This window comes from Orcinus orca, chromosome 10, assembly GCF_937001465.1.
Source record: "Orcinus orca chromosome 10, mOrcOrc1.1, whole genome shotgun sequence".
NCBI classification, from domain to species: domain Eukaryota; kingdom Metazoa; phylum Chordata; class Mammalia; order Artiodactyla; family Delphinidae; genus Orcinus; species Orcinus orca.
This window is the reverse complement of record NC_064568.1, coordinates 65,870,533-65,886,370: the sequence shown is the minus strand read 5'-3', so window position 1 is coordinate 65,886,370 and position 15,838 is coordinate 65,870,533.

Here is a 15,838-nt window from a genome sequence, read left to right as displayed (position 1 = left end):
GAGAAGCCTGCGCACCACAACGAAGAGGAGCCCCAGCTCACCGCAAGTAGAGAAAGCCCAGGCGCAGCAATGAAGACCCAACGCAGCCAAAACTAATAATTAAAAAAAAAAGATTCAGATGGACGGTTCCACAACTCAGCCAAGGTCTTACAGCCAGGAAGTGGAGGTCAGGCCTATCTTGCCAAAAGCACATGCCGCTGGTTCTCCCTCCACCCCCAGATCGGGAGTGCTCTGAGCCTCTGTCCCTCCACCAACCAGAAGGACTCAGAGGAGGGGAACACAACTGTCATCCAACTGAGAAACCCTGGTAGGGATGCCCCTGGCAGCCTCCTGCCACACACACTGCTTCTGTGTATTCCTCGGAACCACGACATCCATGCTGTGTTCCCAGAGGAGCCACCCCTGGGCTCTAGACCCCTGGTCACCTGCCTCTGCAAAATCAATTCCACTGTAAGCGCTTTTATGTATCTGGGTTCTGAGTTAGAGTTTGTTTAAAGAAAGGTTCAGTTGGTCAAAAAAATAATAATAAAATTTAAGAAACTGATGATACAGCTCCAGTGAGTTCACTGTCCTGCTCCGCTGCTTGAAACCTTCCTGCATTTTCTCATCACCCACAGGATCAAGCCTACAGGCCTTAGCTCAACACACCAGACCCTGTCTGTCCCCGCCCCTCCCCACTCTGGCACCCTTGGCAGACACAAAGGTCACTCCTCAAGAACCGTGCTGTGAACCGTGCAGGCTTTGACTCTCATAGGCCTGGGTTAGAGGCCCAGCTCTGCCATTTTTCCAGAGGCAATTCTCTCAGCCTCCATTTCCATCGTTAAAGGCCTCTGTTTGCTTGTCTGTTAAATGGGGAGAATATTGTACCAACATGTGGGGGAAGTGGGATAAAGCCATCATCACAGCATCCCCCAGTTAAGAAGAACTGAGTATGTTCAATCTCATTTCCCTAGGACCACGTCCAGTCCCACTTCTGTAGGTTCCTGGGGTTCCCTCCACCACCCCCCTCTTTGTATTCCTATGGTCAGAATAAATTCTCCTTCCCTGATGTCCTGGAGCAGCAATCTTTTAAGTCTTATTATGAAATATTTTTAGAAATACTATTAAATTTAAAATAATATACCAAAAATATAGTGAGCACCCTGTATCTTTCCTCCAACTTTGTCAAATCTTAATATTCGGCAAAGTGGTTCCAGTATATATATTTTTAAACTAAACCTTAAAAATTCAGTTAAAAAGTGAAAAAAAAAGGGTTCCCCTGGTGGCGCAGTGGTTGAGAGTCCGCCTGCCGATGCAGGGGACACGGGTTCGTGCCCCGGTCCGGGAAGATCCCACATGCCGCGGAGCGGCTAGACCCGTGAACCGTGGCCGCTGAGCCTGCGCGTCCGGAGCCTGTGCTCCGCAACGGGAGAGACCACAACAGTGAGAGGCCCACGTACCGCAAAAAAAAAAAAAAGTGAAAAAAAATTCAGTTGAAGTTCCTTATGGATGCCTCCCAGCTACACTTCCCTCCAGGAAGAACCACTGTCCTGATTTATGCTTGTACCAGGTACAGATGTATCCATAAACAATGTACCCTATCACTCTTCAGGTTTTTTACCTTTTATATAAATAGTATCACCCCATGTGTATCCTTTGGTACTTGGAGCAGAGGTGTGACAGTCCACTTCCTGACCACATCACAATTTGTTTATCTATTTGGTCGGTGACCATGAAAGCCCTATCTAGGTTTTGGCTATTACAACTATGTTGTAGTGAACATTCTTGTCTCCTTGTGCAAACACATGAGTGTCTCTAGGGCAGAGTGTTTCAAACTATGGACTCAGATGTATTTGTGGGTCATGAAATCAAGTGAGTGGGTAAAGATCAGCATTTTTAAAAATTAATTAATTAATTAAGTTTTGGCTGCATTGGGTCTTTTTTTTTTTTTTTTTGGCTGCGTTGGGTCTTTGTTGCTGCGCCCAGGCTTTCTCTAGTTGCGGCGAATGGGGGCTACTCTTCATCTCGGTGCACAAGCTTCTCATTGTGGTGGCTTCTCTTGTTGCAGAGCATGGGCTCTAGGCATGTGGGCTTCAGTAGTTGTGGCTCATGGGCTCCAGAGCTCAGGCTCAGTAGTTGTGGTGCACGGGCTTAGTTGCTCCGCGGCATGTGGGATCTTCCCGGACCAGGGCCCGAACCCGGTCCCCTGCATTGGCAGGCAGATTCTTAACCACTGTGCCACCAGGGAAGCCCCAAGATCAGCATTTTTTAAAACTCATAATTGATTAGAAGGACTTCCCTGGCAGTCCAGTGGTTTTTCCCTGTGTGCAAAAAAAAAAAAAAAACACATTGATTACAAAATAATGTGCATCACATTATTTTATTATTAAGTAACATAAGTCACCATTAGGGTGAAAGGTGTGTGTGGCACGTTCTGGATCACAGTTCATGCTTATTGAGGATACCTGTCCAAAAGTTTGAAAAACTCTACTCCAGAGTGAGAACTTAGAAAGTGGACTTGCTGGGTCACAGGGAAGGTGCATGGTCAACTTCCTAGGAATCACCAAATTATGCTCCAAAGTGGCCTTTCTAAGTCACCCTCTCACCGGCCACTAGAACTATGCCCACTGAGCCATGCCCTCACCAACACTTGCTATTGTCAGGCTTTTTAGCCTGGAACTTCTTTGTACCCCCAGCATCAGAGAACATATCATGAGCCATCTTGAATTGTAATGATCTCTCTCCTTTTTGGCCTCCCCCTCTAGACCATGAATTCCTGGATGGAGGAGGCTGTGTCCATTTCATTTTGTGTCTCCAGACCAGGCCGGACATATCATAAGTGCTCACTAAATGTGAGTGTAATTGAACTGTCAAAGGAGCAGGAAGATGGGGAAAGTATATAAATTATACCAGGGGATAAAGGGAGACTGTGGGAGCCCCAGCTTGGGGTGTCGGACACCTGGGTCCCCAGGTGGGAGGTGGGAGCTTCCAGGGTGCTCTAAGCAGTTGGAAAGGAGAACCGATGGGCCGCACCCCTCCTGAGCGGCTTGAGTAGGATACTCTTAAGCTGGGGCCAAGTTCAGGCCCAGGAAGGAAGCCACCACCATCCTCATGGCAACTGGTTCAGGCCCCAACCTCCATGACTGGGTACCCCCAGCACCCCCTCCCAAGGGGGGCCTCTTCTAGAGGGAAAACAGATGGGATGGGACACTCTGGTCAGAAATTCCAAACTCAGGATTCCCAGGGAGCCAGTGACTGCAGGGGCCCCCAGGAGGGGGAACTGAGGGGCAGGGGCTGGATCGTGGGGAAAATTCCTTTTCACCGTATCTCTTTTTTCAACTTCTGAATTTTGGACTATGTGGATGTTTAACCTATAACCAAAATTAAAGAGGTTCAAAGTCTCACTCCCCAAGCTCCAAGCATCCGCAGGAAGACCTACAGGAAACCCACCCCTATTCTCCATCCAACCCAGACCTGAGGGGTCAAGGGGTGGTGGTGCTCAGACCCTTCCCCTGGAATCAAAGGGAACTTTGTGTGTGTGTTGGGGGCAGGGGCGATAAGACAACTGGAGGGTGTGGGGGGGCTGCCAGCTCTGAATCCTAGGCCCCCTTCATCAGCATGCTCCCCTGCCTCCCCACCACCACACCTACCTTCTGGAGACGTCTCCCCAGCTCTGCTGTGTGACTTTGCAGAGCGTACAGACCTCTCTGGGTCTCCGGTTCCTTCTTGTAACCAGAGTTCACATCACCTTCCCAGATTTCACCCTTGGCGCTGACTTTTCTTTGAGCTCTTTCTGGCCCTCCCTGCCTGGGATTGGGAGGGGCAGGAACGCCAGCCCCATGCTAGCTGTGCCGTCTCATGGTTTCGGGCAGATAACAGGCAGTTTGCAGGGCTTCCTCGGCCCCTTGCTCCTGATGTGGCAGCAGGGCCAGGAGGGGAGGGGTGGATTCAGGCCAGAAGGGCCGATTCAGTGCTGCAGCCACCCTGCCCGCTGCCGGGGTTCCCAGAGAATTCCTTCCCCATGCCATAAGCTGCCCTGGGCGGGCACCTCAGCCCTCAGCAAGCACTCAGCCACAGCCAGGGCTGCCGGCCCTGCCAGCCTGCACTCCCACTCACACACACACACACACACACACACACACACACACACACACACACAGTCACCCTCCCAGGGAGTCTGAAAGGAGACAGAACTTGCTCTGTTGGCCTTCCCCCCACCCCACCTCCCAGTCATCAATGCCATATCTATTTATTTCAGACATTCGCTGACCACTGACTACATGCAAGGGCCTGGAGAGGAAACCAACCGGAGGAATGTAGCGAGCTAACCTGAACACGTGGTCCCGGCCTGATGAAGAAAGAGATCAAAGAATCTGCTGCTGCCCTTCCCACTGGTCACAGAAGAAAGAGTGATTTCCTCCCACTGCTAATTTTGGCCTCTTGAGAGGGAAACCCCCTGGCTCTGGAGTCCTGAATCCAAGGGGCCCAACTCCAGGTCTTTCCTCTTCCTCTACGCAGAGGTGTCAGCTGGCAGGTAAGGTGACCCCGCCCTGGGCACCTTCACAAACAGTGAAAAGCAGAAGTCCTGGAGCAAGACCACGGAGTGCAGGCTCCAAGTGCTCTATAGAGAAGCTGCCCCCCCCTCTCTGGGCCTCAGTGTCCTTGTGTGTAAAATAAGAATAGAGAGCTGTGTTGGTGAGATCCTGGCAGGAAACTGGCAACACATTCCCAGTGGGTGATTAAAGAGAGGTTAATGAATGGATGGAATTGCAGAGGTGTGGGCGGGGCTAAGAGCCCCAGCCAGGGGTGATGCAGTGCCTGGAGCTAGAAACTGCAGAGAGCTGTTACCAGTCCAGTCCCAAAAAGGAGCCAATGGAGCAAACACCAAACCTCTCTCCCCTCCTGCCCTCCAGTCTCTTTCCAGTGCCTCCCATTGGCTCAGAGGACAAGGGAGCCTGGGTAATTCGGGCCATAGAGGTCAGCCTCCTAGGACACAGAGCAAGCACAGAAGAGTGGACAGTGTATCCAGAGGGGTGAATGGAGAATATCTAACATAAGTAACTACTTTGTAAAACATTTAGCTCGAGCAGCAAATATTCTCTATAATTGTCTTCGTTGGCATAGTCCTCAGGGTTCTCAATAAAGAGAAGTGCTTGTAGATCTAAAGCAGTGACAATCTAATAATGGAATTTTGTTTTATAAGATGACCAAGGAGGGGACATTTATGAGACAGAAGGTTTTATTGAGATTTCCACAAAGCTGACCTCTGAGTCCCCTCCCCAATAGAGTAATCAGCTATTGAGTACCCACTGGCCAGAAGGAGGAAGTACAGGGGGCTGGGCTGGCCTGCACGTGCCTTCCCCACCCCCACCCCCACCCCCGTTCTAAGTCAGAGTTGAACAGTGGTGGAGGTTCCAGTGGAGGCTGTCTGATTACAGTTCCCAGTCGCCCTCTGAGGTTACCCCGCTCCTGATGCCCAGGTCAGGACCTTGGCAGGACCCCTGGAGAAGAGGGAGGCCTCTGGCAATTCTCTTTCCACACTCAGGAGGGGGACCCTGCCCCGTGAGGGGAAGCTGCACAGGCCTCTACACCTCACCTGCCAACAAGGGAGGCAGGTTTGGAGGAGGGGGAACACCAGCGTGGTGATCCTGTTGAGAAAGGGCACCAGAACGAAATCCTCCCTGGGGCCAGGGCCAGGCAGGAGCAGCCTTTGTCTGGCAGGAGACGAACAGGATGATGTCAAGTCCACCTGGGCTGGGCCCTGGCCTCCAGTTGCGCCCCACGCCCACCTTGGCAGGACTGAGGCCTGCGAGCCTGGGCTGCCCGGCCACAGCTCGGAATGGCTGAGGTTTCACCCAGCAGCCAGGACCTGCTCCTACACCAGGTTTGCCAGCCTTTGTTTCTGGATCTTTCAGAAGGAAGAGATTTGTGCAGAGAGGGGTGTGTCGTGCCCTTCGGAGGGGGCAGGGAGGGGTCATGGTCAAGGCACTCCACTCTAGGGGGAGAGGGAGAGAAAGGCCTGCTGTTTGCCTGGGAGCTGAACAGACACTGGGGCCCTTGTCCTGGGGCAGTGGGGGAGGCTGCTGGCCAGATGGAGAGCAGTGGGGGAGTGCAGGGAGGGATTCCAGGGCCCAGCTATCAGCCTCTTCCTCCCACACCCCCACCCAGCTCCCTGGCCTGCCGGGCAAGAAGACAGGAGACTTACTGAGACCTGGTGAAGCCCAGCCCCCATTACCACCCAGACACAGACCCTCCGAAGGCAGCCCTGGTGCTGAGCAAGGTACTGCCTTCCTGAGGCCCGGATGCTGCAGAAACCCACTGAGCCCGGGCCCTTGAAGCTGGGCAGGCTTCTCTCTGGAAGGGGCTCTCCTGGTTGACTGTGAACAAACCCGGCCTCGGATCTTCAGGGCAGCGTTCTGGTGAGGAGGGCTGCATCCGGCCACCTGACAAACATTGATGGAATCTGTGCTGTGTGCGGGGCTCTCTACAGGGCAGGAGGCCAAGGGCTCCCCTGGCCCCAGCAGACCCTTGACCAACCCAGCTGAACCAACCTCAGCAACTCCCTCCTCTGGCTGGTACTGATGTTGTTCTAGGCCCTCTTTCTAAGCGTAGCCACTCCCAAGAGTGGCCCCCAGCTCATCAGCCGGCCCTCAGTACTTTCCCAGGGTTGGCTGGGGGAGCAGAGAGGAAGACCCCCCCCAAGGCTAGGCGCCTGGAACAGGAACCACAAAGGGAGACAGTAGCAACCACTCACTGCCGACACCTGGTTCCCACCCCTAGGTGGCGCTCTGGCTGCATTAGTGCACCTAGTCGGCCCTCAGCCCTGTCCCCATTTTATTACTGAGGAGGAAACAGAGGCTCACAGAGCTGAGGGTCTAGACAATCAAACAGCTAATGGATGAGGAAGGGAAATTCTGTTACCTAACAGGTCGGATGACGGTTGTACGGCTACTAAGGGTCTCCATTTTGCAGATAAAGAAAGCTCAGGGGGGTGAAGGGACTTGCACAATGTCACACAGCCAATAAGTGACATGAGGTGGGACTCAAACTCAGGCCTGCCTGACCCCAGAGCCTGTGTCTTCTTAATCTTCACCCTGCAGAAGGGTCACAGACAGGGAACCTGGGAGGGGAATTTGTTCACTCAGGAGTTATGCCTGGCAGAGGACTGTTCCTTTGCCCTCGCAGACCCTGCCCCGAATTCCTCCTTGGTGGTGGCCGGGGGGACCCTCGCAGCTGGCACAGGGACCCCACCAAGGCCTGTGCCTCCAGCCTCCACCTCCGGCTGCCACCTAGTTCTTTCCTGACTCCACCTTCCAGTGGGGCCTGGCCCAGCTCCCTCCATCCTGAGCCAGGTGGGCCTCCTTGCCTCTGGGCACCACAGTCTGTGGTCCACGCACAGGCTGCACCTGCCCCGATTCCAGCAGATTCCAGCGCCAACTACCACGATTCATTAGCTCCCCCTTTGTCCCGACAGACAAAATGCACAGCAGGAGGGAAAGTGGTTCCACAGCAGGGAGGATCTCCAGGTTGTTGGGGATGGGAGACTCAGGGATTGGGTGCCAGAGGAGGCGGGGTTCTTTAAAAGAGGAATATGCTAGGCTGCCTGAGTGAGAATCCAAATGCAGGGGTTCCAGACAAATTAACTTCCTGTGGCTCCTCTAGCTTCCTCCCCTCGAGGCCCAAGTGCTGGGAGTGGGAGCTGGAAGGTTGCCTCCAGAACCTGTTCAGACCTGCAGCCAGGACCACACCCACAGTGCACACTGTCGCATTCAGAGGCAGTGGGAATTAGCACTTACTGAACACTTACTATGGTCCCTTTATGTCTCTATCAGCTCATGTAATCTTCAAAGAGCCCGAAGAGGGCTACGGTCATTATGGTCATTATGTCCACTTGACAGAAAAGGAAACCGAGGCCCAAGGCCTTTTGCAGGACTCTCCATCTTCCCAATGTCTGTTTGTCCTTCAAGGTTCAGCTTAAATGCCCCCCTTTGTGCCAAGGACCTTTGCCCTCTGCGGGGCTGTACACGCATAAGAACCAAGGCTAATCGGAGCCCAGGCTCTCCAGGCCGACCTGCCACTTCCTAGTTCTTGACCGTGAACAAATGACTTCCCTAAACCTGTTTCCTTATATGTCAAATGGGGATAATGAAGCCCCAACCACAGAGGATGGTGGTGAGCATTCAACGAGATAACACACATTGTGCCCTATGACCAGTCCCTGGCACAGAAGGGCGCTTAACAGAGGCAGGTTTTCACTGCTAATTTTATTATGTACACTTTCTTATTGGCACCTCACCATCCTAACTCTGTTGATTTCACCTCTCAGGCCCGATTGTAAGTTCACTGAGGACTCATCTCAACATCTCTGTCTTGGTTTGGGTTCCCCAGGATGCAGACCCTGAGATTCGGGGACACGTACCTGAATGGAGGTGACCAAAGTGAACTCCAGTTAGAGGAGTGGAGAAGTGAGGCAGGGAAGGGACAGATGTCAGTCACGGAGGTATTGTCTACCAGTTCCCAATGTGGCGCCCAGTCCCTCTGGGGAGCTCGGGGAGCTAGGTCCGTCTCTGATGTACCCTTCTCACCCCGTCAACCTCAAACCCCACCCATGTCCCAGGCCCCAGCTTTCTGCAGCTCTGAGCCCTGGTGATGGGCTGTCGTGTGCTCATCCAGCTCCGGCCTTGTTCAGCTAACAGATTGGGGCAGGAGTCCAGGCCTTGGAGACAGGGTTCCAGAGGCTGAGAGCAGAGCCTGGTTGAGGGCCAGCATGGGCACAAAGATAGGCACCAGGGACACCCTGGTCCTGGCTAAACAGGAGGGACCGACCAGGGTGGAGGTGCCGCCCAGAGGCTCATCTGTCAAATGCTTGGCTGGTCACTGCTGTCAGCGTAAGTCAAACGCTTCCTCGGGAGAGGGTGGGGAGCCTGCCTCAGCTCCCACTTTGCATTCTCAGAGCCCAGGCCGCCATCTCTGAGGGCTTTGAGTCCAGACCGGGAGGGGTTCAGCCTGAGAGACAAGGTGGGAAGAGAACTAAGAGAAGAATTGGGAAAGGTTTGGGGACAATGTTCTGATCACTATTGCTACCTAACAAATTTTCCAAAACCTAGTCGTGTGAAACAACAGCCATTTCATTTTGCTCACAGTTTCGTGGGTCAGGAATTCGGAAGGGCCTGGCTAGGTGGTTGCTGCTGAGGGTCTGTCGTGTGATTGCTGTGGGGGTCAGACGCTGGCTGGGGCTGGAGTCATCTGAAGATGCAACTGAGCTGTACGTGCACGATGGCTGCTCCCTGCGCGGCCGGCAGGTGGTGCTGTCATGGCGGGGGTGGGGGTGGAGCTCAGCTGGGGCTGTGGATGAGACTGACTCCATGTGGCCTCCGACTTCTTACATGGGGGCTGCTTTATCCCAGAGCAAGTGTCCTGTGTGGCCTTTTCTAATGTAGCCTCTGCAGTCATATAGCATCACTCCCATGGTACTTTACGACGGAGGCAATCATAGCCCTCCAAGATCCAAGGGGAGAATGACACAGATCCCCTCTCCCTGGGAAGAGAGCCAAAGGATGTTGGGCCCATGTTTTAAAACTAGCACAGGTGGACTTCCCTGGTGGCACAGTGGTTAAAAATCCTCCTGCCAATGCAAGGGACACCGGTTCGAGCCCTGGTCCAGGAAGATCCCACATGCCGGGGCGCAACTAAGCCCGTGCGCCACAACTACTGAGCCTGCGCTCTAGAGCCTGCGAGCCACAACTACTGAGCTCGTGTGCCACAACTACTGAAGCCTGCGTGCCCTAGAGCCCATGCTCTGCAACAAGAGAAGCCACCGCAATGAGAAGCCCACGCAATGAAGAGTGGCCCCCGCGAGCCACAACTATAGAAAGCCCGTGCGCAGCAATGAAGACCCAACGCAGCCAAAGATAAATAAATAAATATATTAAAATTAATTAATTAATTAATTTAAAAGGTTGCTAAGGAAAAAAAAAACTAGCACAGGTGACATCTCAGAACGGGTCTCTCTCCCTGTACTACCTGGGATCTCAAAGGTTACAGGCCCTGGGGGACACCAAGAGACCTCAAGCCAGCACCCATCTTACAGATTCAAAGACTTGGACCCCAAGAATGTAGAGCCTGGCCCTCAGCACCTGCCTCGGCCCCATCCTGCCCACCTGTGACAGTGAAGGCCAGGGAGCCCTCAGGCCCTGAGGCCCAGGGTGGGTCAGCAACCTAGAGAGGTGTGGGGGGGTCAGGGGTACATGTGCCCGAGGGGTATTTGAGTGTGTGCGTGTGTGTGCAAGGACTCACGCATGCGGCTGGATGTGGGAGGGTTACCCTACCCCCTAGAAGATACTGTGCTCCGTCACCAAACTCCCCTCCCCCAGGACCCAGTTTGTGCAGGGATGGGAAAGTTGAGGCAGGACCACGGGGAGGAAAGGGCTTCAGGAGGGAGGGGCTGAGCAAGAAGGAGGCCCTGGGAGGGGCTGGGAGGGGCTGGGAGTCTGGTTCTGGGTTCTCAGGTTCAGGGCTCTCAAGAAGCGGGTGATAGTCAATCATCAGAAACCACTGACAGCTTCCTTTTGGCACTATCAACCATGGAAACACCTGCAGAGATGCGGGGAGGGGGACTTGAGGGGATCAGGGAAGTAGGATAAACCCGTCATCTCCAGCTCCTCCCCAAGCCAAGAAGTAAAATGTCCCTTCAGCACCCCACCTGTCCCCACTGTCCCCAGGGCAAGGTGCCCAAGGCAGGCCAGCGCCCCATGTCTGGCAGCCTGTCACCCAGTCTCTGCCATTCCTCACCCATCTCCACCAGGAACCCTTGTTCACAGCTGTGCTCCCAACAAGCTTGCAAGAGAGATTTGTTGAATGAATGAGAATGAGGAATGGGTGCGAGCTTGGGGTTGGTGGTGGGCAGGGGTCTGCCCGGCCCGCTGCCCTTGCTCCCCTGCTGGGCCTCTGGGCAGGGCGGCTGCTGCAGCGGCCCCATGCCCACTCCAGAGGCCCACCCAGGCCCTCAGGCACTTCCTAAGCAGCAGGATATGGCCTGCCCTGAGTGCCCCTAGAAGGAGGCAGCTTATCAGAGGGGAAAGGACACTTCGTTCAGGCTTGGTCATCTGCCCGGACTGGGGGTGGTGTGTTCAGGGCATGGCAGGTAGAGCCCGGCACTGCCTGAAGGACGATCCCAGAGAGTAGATGGGGGTGGAAGGCCTGGGGAGGACAGATGAACAAGGCTCCGTGCCCCAGACTGTGCCAAGACCTTGGCCCTTCCAGAGGTCCACTTGGGCCCTCCCTTCCCCTCCACAATTCTACATTCTCTCCATTCCCTTCCTACCTCTCTGAGTCCTGGTGGGGCTTTTCATTCACTCTGTTCATTCATTTAAGTAATGTTTAAGGGTATTTGGAAGGTACTAGTAAGGTCCTAGGCCCTGGGGACACAGCAGCAAACAAAACAGGCAACAGTGCCTGCCCTCATGAGGCTCACACTCCAGTTGAGAGACCATAAGCACATAAACAAACTAAATACATGATGTGTTAGATGATGAAAGTGCTCTTAAGAAAAATAAAGCAGGGGAGGGGCACAGGGAGAGAGCCAGTTGGAAGAGATAGATTTTTTTGTGTTTTTTTTACAGAGGGTGGTTAAGAAATATCCCCCAGAAGGTGACAGCTGACAGCTAAGGAAAGATCTCAAGGACGTGAGGAAGGGAGTCATGTAAATTCCTAAGGGCAGAGAAACAACAGAGAGGGAGCAGCAAGTGCCAGAGCTCTGAGGCAGGAGTAGGCTGAGTGTGTGCAAGGAACAGCAGAGGGGCCCGCGTGGCCAGAGCACACAGAGAAAGAAGCAGGGCAGCAGGAGATGGGGTGGGAGACGGAAAAGGACCGGGTGGTGAGGGGACTCGTCAGCCTTTGGAAGGACTTGGCTCTTACTTGGGCAATGAGGATTCAGTGCAGGGCTTTAAACAGAGGATTTTTGTTTTATTTATTTATTTATTTATTTATTTATTTTTGCGGTACGCGGGCCTCTCACTGTTGTGGCCTCTCCCGTTGCGGAGCACAGGCTCCGGACGCACAGGCTCAGCGGCCATGGCTCACGGGCCCAGCCGCTCCGCGGCACGTGGGATCTTCCTGGACCGGGGCACGAACCCGTGTCCCCTGCATCGGCAGGCGGACTCTCAACCACTGCGCCACTAGGGAAGCCCTGTTTTATTTTTATTATTATTATTTTTTAAATGTTTAGTTGTTTTTTTTAAAACTGTTTTTTTTTTAAAGGATTTATGTTTTAAAATAACAGTAGCTCATGTTACCTAGTGCTTAATACATATCAGTCAGTTTTCTAAACACTGGCCATGTATTAACCCATTTAATCCTCCTAATAACCTTTACTAAAGATGAGGAAACATAGGGAGGTCTCTACCCATGAGATGCTAGTAGGACCCCACCCCAAGTTGTGACAAACCAAAAATGTCTCCAGACATTGCCAAATGTCTCCTGGCAGACATAATTGCCCCGGTTGAGAAGCACTGCCCAAGTGTCCTCCTGTTCACCCCATCTGCCACTGTCCCAGCTCAGGCTCACTTATCTCTCTCAACAATTGTGACAGCCTCCTAATTGGCCCCCTGCTCCCTCCACTCCCCCCTCCACTGTACATCTTATCATGCTACTTCCCCCAGCTCTATAGCCTTCTACGGCTCCCACTGCCCTGAGGATGCCAAGCCATTGAGGTTGCCAGACATGGCCCTATGTAATCTAGCCCCTACCACTCCAGCTCTGTCCCTGAGCCCCCTCCTCCCACCTCCCCTCCCTTGCTCGTTCAGTCTGGCACCTTGTGCTAAGCCTGCTCTGTGCTAGCCAGCACATTGGACACTGCAGACATGGGGACAAACCCCCCCAGGGCCTGCCTTCATAATGTGTCTGTCCAGGCTAGAGAGCAGGAAAACACATAGATCCCATTAGTCCCATAGCCAGGGAGCTGTGAGGACTCCAGGAGAAGAGGAGGTGCCAGAGCTGAGCTGTACAGGATAGGCAGGGGTACGGGGGTAGCAGGGAAGACCTGGGGGGACAGCAGCTTTGAAGGCTTGGGAAGCTGTGGCTGTGATTTGGGGTCCCAGCAAAGGCACTAGAGTGCAGGTTTACAGAGGGATGGATGGCAGGGAGAGAAGGTCTTTTTTTTTTTTTTAATTTATTTTTGCTCCAGGTCTTACTTGTGACACGCGGGGTCTTCGTTGTGGCATACAGGATCTAGTTCCCTGACCTTGGATCGAACTCGTGTTGCACTGGCAGGCGGATTATTTATAAATTTATTTATTATTGATTTATTTTTGGCTGCGTTGGGTCTTTGTTGCTGCAGGCTTTCTCTAGTTGCGGAGAGCAGGGTCTACTCTTCGTTGCGGTGTGCAGGCTTCTCATTGCAGTGGCTTCTCTTTTCGCGGAGCATGGGCTTTAGGCGCGCGGGCTTCAGTAGCTGTCGTTCGTGGGCTCTAGAGCGCAGGCTCAGTAGCTGTGGCGCATGGGCTTAGTTGCTCTGTGGCATGTGGGATGTTCCCCGACCAGGGCTCAAACCCATGTCCCCTGCATTGGCAGGCAGATTCTTAACCACTGTGCCACCAGGCAAGTCCCTCCTCCTTCCTTCCTGATCTCACCCCGTTACTCCTTCTCCCACTCTATCCTCCAGCTACACAGGTCTCCTTCCTGTTTCTCAAACACCCCAGGCCTTCTCCTGCCTCAGGGCATTTGCACTTCAGCTCTAATATTCTTCCCCGACATTCCCATGGTTCCTGCCCTCACTTCCTGGTGGTCCATGCTTCCATTTGACCTCCTCAGAATGGCCCTTCCCATCCCATCACTCTGAAAGAGTATCCTATTAGCCAGCTTCTTCATAGTACCTGTCACTTCCTGATACATTATATGTTCGCTGTATATCCTACTAGCAATCATAAGTGCTCAAAAAAGTGAAGGTTTTGTGTGTCTTGTTCACTGCTCTATTTCCCCAGTGTCTAGAACAGAATGTAGTAGGTGCTTAATAATTATTCGATCCCTTCCAAACAGCACTTCATTCAGCCCACAAGAGAAGCCTGTGATTCGCCCATTTCAAGGATGTGGAAACTGAGATTCAGAGAGGTCAGGGACCTGCCAGCAGTCACGTGAGCTTGTCAAGCTGGAGCCTCGGCTGCCACCCAGCTGAGTCTTTCCCCTCTGCTCCTCTGCGCTCCAGCTCCCTTCCCACTTGGAAAATAAGACAGTGGTTCTGCCCTTCCCTCACCCCAGGGATAGGCAAGGCTGACAACCAGTGCCTCTGAACAGGGCCCAAGGTGGCATCTTCCTCAAAGGCTATGCCCAGGAGCCCACAGGGAGGGAGACCCCAGTGTCTCCCCAGGCAGGCAGGCCCGCCTTTGACCCTGCCCACACTTCCCTGGGACCACCCACCCTGCTCTCCCCCCACCACCACCTACTGCCTTCCTTTCAGCCACCACTGTCCCCCACATACCCTCAGAATGGATCTGGGGGCTGCTTTTCTCACCTCTAACCCTCCAGAGATACAGTAAGAAAGAGAGAAAAGAAACAGACCCATACGTAGCTACCAACAGAGAGAGATGGAGGAAGATGCGGGGGGTGGGGGCATGGGGAGCGTGGAGAGAAACCTGGAGAGGGGCAGAGGCTTGGCAAGTTCTGACATAACAGCTTGACTTAAACCTGCAGGACTGACCGGGGCCACTGCCCCCCAACTGGCCCTTTTGAGCAAATGAGAGAGAGGCACCTCTCTGGGTTTCAGAGCCTTGTCACCCTTGAGCCTAGTGCCCTGGTCCAGGGCCCAACCTGCACAAGTGGTGCATGCCCTGCCCCCGCCCCCCCGCCCCGGCTGTCTGCACACGCTGGAGAGGAGAAAACTTTAAATGCCACCCAGTCCTCAGGTCAGACCCACAGATGCATCGGCAGTGTTCCCTCGAAGCCTTTCAGAAACGTCTGGCCTCTGTCCACGTGTGTGCTGAGCCTGCACCCGGCCCTCTGCACCTGCCCGCCGCGCCTCCCCGCCGCCCCCGCAGGTCCCTGGGCCACGTCACCCCTGCCTTCACCACTCATGAGTGTCAGGCCAGGCCCATCCACAGGAACCGGCCCAGGACCCTTCGGGGCCGGGTAGAGGGCCTCACACCTGTGCCTGGACACAGTCCCCACTCCTGTTCCCGCACCGGCAGCTGCGCCTCCCAGCCTCACAGACCTTCCTCCCTGTGGTTCACAGGAACCCTGGGGGAGGTGGGGTGGACGATGAGGTGCCATGGTCCTCACTTGACAGAAAGGGAGAGAGAGGAGCAGACAGGTGCCCGCCCCGCCACTCCCCAGCAGCCCACTCTCGTGGGGCCCAAGGATGAGACGCTCCTGTCCCTGGGAGCTGAGGTGACACGGCCTATGAGTGCCCACTTGGCTCACATGAGCAGCCAAGGAGCCTGAGTGCCAGCTGGGCCCAGTCTACCCCGACCCACTGTGGTGCCTGCCTGTGTCCAGGGGCTGCTGGCCAGCCCCACCCAGAAGACAACGGAGGGAGAGGGCAGAGCTGTGTCCTGGAGTGCTCTGGGCCCAGGGATCCTCCTCCAGCCTGGGCATGGCTGGCACCAGGTTTGGGGGCCTATCAGGAAGGGGGAAGGCAGAGAGGTATCCCCTCCGTGGGGTCCATGAGGAGTGCTATGTCCACAAGGGAACACCAGGGGTCCACGTGCACCCAGGGAGCCCACAGGCTGCCCTCCAGGGCCCCCACCCTTCCCAGCAGCCAACACTCTGAGAGGAAGTAATTAGGGCCCAGGTGAGTCATATGATCACAAGGCTGCCTCCAGCTGACTCAGGGGGACAGTCCAGATGGGCCCTTCCATGGGCCTCAGCT